Raw genomic sequence first — 7,164 nt, forward strand, 5'->3', positions numbered from 1 at the left:
GTTTTCAAGCCCTGGAACCAGCTGGGTTTGTTGAGGACCTGAATTTTGGTCTGAGGATTCAAAGCAGAGTTAAAACAGGATGTTGGTACTCTGATGGCCCTAAGTCATCATTCCTAAAGTAAATAATTACAGAAATAACTATAATTATACTAAAAAATTATTGAAAATATAGAAAAATAATATATTTTAATAGTATATATTGTAATAATTATTATAATGTATATATTATAATGTATTATAATGCATTATAATAATTATTATAATGGCTATATTTTATTAGATAGAATATAATAAGGTGTATAATATAAGTATATAATAAGGTGTATAATAATGTAATATAAGGTGTATAATATAAGTATAATATATTGTATATATTTTAATTACATCGAAATTTTAGAAAAAATTCTATCTTGAAGAGCTGAGGAAATCCTTCTTCAAAGCCTGAGGAACTCTCTGTGTCCTTCCATCTTAAACAACTGAAATCCTGAGTGTTTCTGGGCTCTCTGCTGCTCACCTGTGACAGGTGACATCAACATTCCCTCTCAGCTTCCCTGCTCCTCATTTTTCTCATCCCAGCCCCTCTCCTGGATCCCCCCCTGCTGTTCCTGACCCTTCCCCTCTGCTGGGGATGCTGTGACGGTGTCCAGGTCGGTTTTACTTGGCCAGAGCCCTCCTGTGATCACACCTGGCCAGGGTGGCCTGAGGAAGAGGTGTTGGTGATTGATACATGGGTTTTGTTTGGGGTTTATTGTATGCAAAATTATTTATTGTAAAGAAGTTTCATATTTTGTAAGCATTTAAATAATTAATAATTAGGTTTTATTTGTATATAATGTATAGAATGGGTAAAGGAGGCTTTTTTTTTGGTTTTGTTTTGATTTGTTTTTTGGGTTTTTTGTTTTTTTCTGGGGTTTTTTTGTGGGTTTTTTGGGGAGTGTCTTTGTGGGGTTTTTTTTGTTTTGTTTTTTTTGTTTGGTTTTTTTTTTTTGTTTTTGTTTTTGGTTTTGGTTTTGGTTTGTTTTTTGGGTTTTTTCTCAGGCGAAGGATCTGCAGGAGAAGGGCTGGGCCTTCCCTGGGCTGTGAGAGTCCTAGAGCATTGGAAGGGTTGGAAGCCTTCTCCTGCTGTGCCCATGGACGATATTCCCACCTGGAATTACAGGATGAGACTCATGGAAGGGCCTGGGATGGAAGGGACCCCCAGGATCATCCAGTGCCACCCCAGCCCTGCCCAGACACCCCAACAATCCCACCCTGGGCATCCCTGGGGCATCACACTGGAAAAAAGGCCCCAAAACACCCTGGAAGGAGGTGCTGGAGGGACAAATCACAGAATCCCAATATTCCCTGGGTTTGAAGGGACCCACAAAGATCCTCCAGCCCAACCCCAGCCCTGCTCAGACCCCCCAACATTCCCCCGCTGTGCATCCCTGGCAGCACTGTCCAAACGCTCCTGAAGCTCCTCGGGGCTGGGACCATTCCCTGGGGAGCCTGGGCAGTGCCAGCACCCTCTGGGGGAAGGACCTTTCCTTGATCCCCATCCCAAATCCTTTCCCTGATCCCCATCCCAAATCCTTTCCCTGATCCTATCCCAAATCCTTTCCCTGATCCCATCCCAAATCCTTTCCCTGATCCCATCCCAAATCCCCCTGGCACAGCTCCAGCCCCTCCCTGGGTCCTTGTCCTTGCTCACAGAGGGCTGAGTTTGGGCTGGGTTTTGAGGGGCTGAGGCTGATTCAGGCTGGGTTTTGAGGGGCTGAGGCCTATTTGGGCTGGATTTTGAGGGGCTAAGCCCGATTTAGGCTGGGTTTTGAGGGGCTGGGGTTGATTTGAGTTGCGTTTTTTCAGGCTGGGCTGATTTGGGATGGATTTTGTGGGGCTGGGGCTGATTTGGGGTGGGTTTTGAGGGGCTGGAGTTTGGGCTGCGTTTTGAGGGGCTAGGCCTGTTTTGGGTTGGGCTTTTCAGGCTGGGCTGATTTGGGCTGGGTTTTGAGGGGCTGAGCCCGATTTGGGCTGGGTTTTGAGGGGCTGAGCCCCATTTGGGCTGTGTTTGAGGGGCTGGGGCCGATTTAAACTGGGTTTTGAGTGGCTGGACCCGATTTAGGCTGGGTTTTGCCAACTGGGGCTGAGAACAGGCGAGCCCGGCCCATCGCTGGATCGGCCCCGGTGCGGACTCAATCCAGAGAAGTTTTAATGACACAACAACAACAACAACAAAAGAGGAAAGAGGGGGAAAGGAAGAAAAGGCTCCTGCGGGGCCGGTTGCCACGGAGACCCCAAGGAAGTTTGAACCAGTCCTGCTCTTTTCACAGCCGCCTTTGAGCTGGGCAGGGAATTATGGCCGGGCCATAAAAGGGGACATGTGGCCCTTTGCTCACAGGGACCGGCCTCTGCAGTTACGAGAGGTAACTCATTTTCTCAGCTCATTTTCTCCCTTGTCCCCTCCTGCGATTGTAGGTTCAGATTGCAGGGAAAAAAAAANAAAAAAAAAAAATCGAGGGCAAGTTGTGCATCCTTTGGCCCGGGGACCTGTCCCCAGCAGGGGCATCGCTGCCTCTTGCAGCCCATTATTCCCCAGGTTTTTCTGCATTTTGGGGATTTTTCTGGGCTCAGAGCTGACCAACAGCTTGCCCTGCCCGTCCTCACAGCAGAGGAAAGAGCTGGTGGTCCCTTCCAGGGGAGCTGGAMCCTCCTGCTTGTCACAGCTCTTTGGTTTTTCAGGAGGGATCTAAAGATCAATTCCTGTCAAGGAATTAGAGTCCTGATTAATCCATATTATAGTGTTGACTTTTTGTAAATATTAAAATAAATATTGTGTGTATAATTTTAATTCCTACAAAAGTAGCCTTCTTGTAAAGATGCAGTTGTGTAACAATAACCAATGCCTTTATTTCTGTTACTCAATTTAAATAGAACAGTGAAATAACTAATAATTTTAGACAATTTATAGTAACTTAACTAAATAACATCCAAAAACTGGTACAATAAAAACCCTGCTATTAATATGTCAACTATCAACAGCTGCCATCTAAAAAACCACAAAGTAAAACCCAAACTAGAGACAATAACAAAACAAACAAAACCACAACTAAAAAAATGCTCTAAAAAGGCGGGACCAAAGAAAAGCCATCCTAAACAATTCCTAAAACATACAAACTAGTTTAGAAAAAAATTAAATATACATAAATTTAAATATACATAAATGCCTGTGAATAGGCATTAAGCTAATACAATACAAATAGTGTGTAAGATGTCTCTGTCAATGGCAGGTGTGATTTTTAGCTAAGAGCCAAACACCCAATGATGTATCTTTACTTTAATCTTTGTCCCTTATTGTCCTTTATTAAGCTTTTAAATTTTAACAAGAAAGTAAAGCTCATTTTTTCACAGAGTGCAAGGGGTAAATCCAGCAGATTGATGTGCAGACCCCAGTTTGCTTCCATCAGCATCCCGAGTTTCCTTTTAAACCCAGAACTGTGTCTGAAGGGATCTTGGATCTGTGGGATCTCCATCCTTGGAGATTCTGGACTCTCAGGCAGACCAAAAAATGGGAAACCTTCCAGCATCAGCCTGGCAAGATGGACCAGAGACCTCCACGGGCTCCTTCCCAACAGCATTTCTGAGAAGATGCTGTGTTGCTTTAGAAATGTTCATTTAGTGCAGTTTYTGTGTGTGATAATAACAGAAAATGCTGAAACAGCCCAGAACACCCCACAGGAATCCCCCCAGCRATGGCCACAGAGCCAGGATCCTGTCGTTGTTCCCTCTGAAAAGTGTAAAAAGCTGAAAAGCTGTCCTGAGCGTGGGCACAGCCCTGGAATCCCAGCAGGAATTCAGGCTCAAACCCTGCCAGCTCAGCAGCAATGAATGATGTCCATCAGCCACCCCATTCCCAGTGGAAAGAATCCTCCACTGAAAGGGTGATCACACACTGGAATGGGCTGCCCAGGGAGGTGGGGGGGGTCACCATCCCTGGGGGGGTTAAAAAGGACTGGATGTGGCACTTGGTGCCATGGTTTAGGTGATGAGGAGCTGTTGGGCCACGGGCTGGGCTTGAGCTCCTTGAAGGGCTCTCCCACCCTGGTTCATTCTGTGACTCGGTGACTCGATGATTCTGTGATTCTGTGATTTTGTGATTCTGTGATTTTGTGGTTCTCTGATTTTGTGACTTTCTGATTCTCTGATTTTGTGACTCTATGATTTTGTGATTCCATGATTCTGTGATTCTCTGATTCTGTGATTTCATGATTCTGTGACTCCATGATTCTGTGATTCTGTGTGATTCTGTGTGATTCTGTGACTCTGTGATTCTGCGATTTTCTGATTTCATGCCTCTATGATTCAGTGAGAACCTCTCTGCCCAGGATGAGCTGACTTTTGATCAAGGCAGGTCAATATAATGAAACTGTTCCACTCAGTGCCATGGTTTAGGTGATGAGGAGGTGTTGGGCCACAGGCTGGACTTGATGATCTTGAAGGTCTCCTCCAGCCTGGTTCTGTCACTTTGTGACTCCATGATTCYGTGATTCCACAATTCCATGATTCTGTGATTCTRTGACTCTGTGATTCTGTGTTTCCACGATTCTGTGACTCTGTGWTTCTCTGATTTCATGATTCTCTGATTCTATGACTCTGTGATTCTGTGTTTCTGCAATTCTGTGTTTCTGTGATTCTGTGATTCCATGATTCTGTAACTTTGTGGTTCTGTGACTCTGATTTTGTGATTCTCTGGTTCTCTGATTCTGTGATTCAGTGAGAACCTCTCAGCCCTGGACGAGCTGACTTTTGATCAAGGCAGGTCAATATAATGAAACTGTTCCACTCAGTGCCATGGTTTAGGTGATGAGTTGATCTTGAGTCATAGGCTGGACTTTATGATCTTGAAGTTCTCTTCCAGCCTGGTTCGTTCTGCAATTCTCTGACTCTCTGATTATTTGATTCTGTGATTCTGTGTTTCTGAGACTGTGATTCTGTGTTTGTATGGTTCTCTAATTCTGTGATTTCATGATTCTTCATTTCTGTGGCTCCATGTTTCTGTATTTCTGTGACTCCATGATTCTGTGATCTTGTGATTCTGTGATTCTGTGATTTTGTGATTCTGTAATTTCATGATTCTCTGACTCTGTGACTCTGTGACTCTGGAAACCTCTCAGCCCGGGAAGAGCAGCCCTTTGATGAATGCAGGTCAACAGCATTAAACTCAGAGCAGCTGCATCCATTCACACTCAGCTGGACAAACATTTGCAGACKTTTTGCTGCCTGTGATGGATTTCCCTGTCCTGGGCAGCTCCATCTCCCATTCCCACTGCTCTCCCCAGCCCTCAGCCCTCAGTCCTGCCCTGGTGCTGCTGTTTCCAGGCTCTGCAGGGCTTTGCCTGCTGCCTGCAGCCAAAAATAAAAGGAACTCGCACCCCTCTGAGTGTCTGAGCATYGTTTTTTGTCATGTGTGCCCCCCTTGGAGGGCATTTCAGGGGAAGCTGGAACTTTGTGGAGCTGAAAAGACCCCCAGAGCTTCACTTTCGGTCTCTCTAAATCCATTTCTGCTCCATAAGAAAGCAGAAAAGCCCCCTGGAGCATCCCCTGGGCAAGGCAGTGCATCCCACTGTGTCCTGGTGCACAGGGAGTGGGGAGGGTCACTCAGGTGAGTGTTCCCCAGGTGAGGGTCACTCAGGTGAGTGTTCCCCAGGTGAGGGTCACTCAGGTGAGTGTTTCCCAGGTGAGGCTCACTCAGGTGAGGGTCACTCAGGTGAAGGTCCCCCAGGTGAGGGTCACTCAGGTGAGGGTTGATCCTCACTCAGGTGAAGGTCGCTCAGGTGAGGGTCACTCAGGTGAGGGTCACTCAGGTGAGGGTCGCTCAGGTGAGGGTCACTCAGGTGAGTGTTCCCCAGGTGAGGGTCACTCAGGTGAGGGTCACTCAGGTGAGGGTTGCTCAGTGAGGGTCACTCAGGCTCTCCCTGGTCCCTGCTCTGGTTTAACTGTCCCTGTGCTACCCCAGCCATGTCCCTCCCAGTATCACCTCCTCAGCTGCCCTGGTGTCCCATTTGTGGCAGTAAATGATGAYCCAGAACTGCAACAATAACTTTTTTTGGGGGGGAGAAATCTCTCTTTTCACCAGCAACACTTTTATCCACTGCTCCTTTTGTTTCATTTTCCCATTTTTGATGGGCAGTGAGATCAGGAGAAGGGTCCACTGTCACTAGGAGTGTGTGTTTGTGATCCAGACCTGGCATGGGCAGCATCCTGGGTCCTGCTCACAATTCACAAACCCCAATCACTCAAATTCCTCCAAAATCCTCTTTATTTGTCAGAAAAATTGTCCTAAAGTTAATGGAGGGTGGTGCAGCCCCTTCAGCTGGGACTCCTGAGCCCCCTGGCCTGGAATCTCCTGGACTGGGTGACGCTGTGCCAGGAGGGCTCGGGAGGGTGGGACACAAGTGCCACCCAGGGGGTGTGACACTGCCAGGCACYGCAGGGTCACAGGGGTTTGGGTTTGGGGGGGAAGGGACCTTATAAAGAGCCCCATCCCCCCTGCCATGGGCAGGGACAGCTGCCACTGTCCCCAGGCCGTGTCCAGCCTGGCCTTGGGCACTGCCAGGGCTGGGGCAGCCACAGCCACTCTGTGCCCTGTCCCGTGTCATTCTGTGCTGTGGGGTGAAGCGCCAGGTCCCTGATTGTCCCCGGTCCCAGCACAGACACACCTGGGCTGCCCAGGTACCGGCTCTCTCCCCAAAAACGCCTTCCCCGAGGCCTTGGGGGTGCCCATCCCTGGGGCTCTGAGGGTGCAGGGGATGATCAGGCACAGGGGATGAGCCTATATCCCGTCCCGTCCCGTCCCGTCCCATCCCATCCCATCCCATCCCATCCCATCCATCCATCCCATCCCATCCATCTCTCCCCTAGTTCTGTTGGGTGGAGGTGGTGGGGAAGGAACATCCCATCCCCATCACGAATGTGCCTTTCCCACGCGTTCGGAAGGGTTTTAGGTACAGGTTCTCTCCCCAAAACCGCCGTCCCCAATACCTGGGGCTCCCGGCAGTGCCCATCCCTGGGGTGTCCAGGCTCTGAGGGTGCAGGGGACGATCAGTCTGGAGAATCTGCTCATGGAGGACGAGCCCATCCCATCCCAATCCCATCTCCCCCAATTCTGTGGGGTGGAGATCTCCAGGG

The sequence above is a fragment of the Malurus melanocephalus genome, unplaced genomic scaffold (genome assembly GCF_030028575.1).
Source record: "Malurus melanocephalus ecotype Western Australia unplaced genomic scaffold, MMel_1.1 scaffold_1000, whole genome shotgun sequence".
NCBI classification, from domain to species: Eukaryota; Metazoa; Chordata; class Aves; order Passeriformes; family Maluridae; genus Malurus; species Malurus melanocephalus.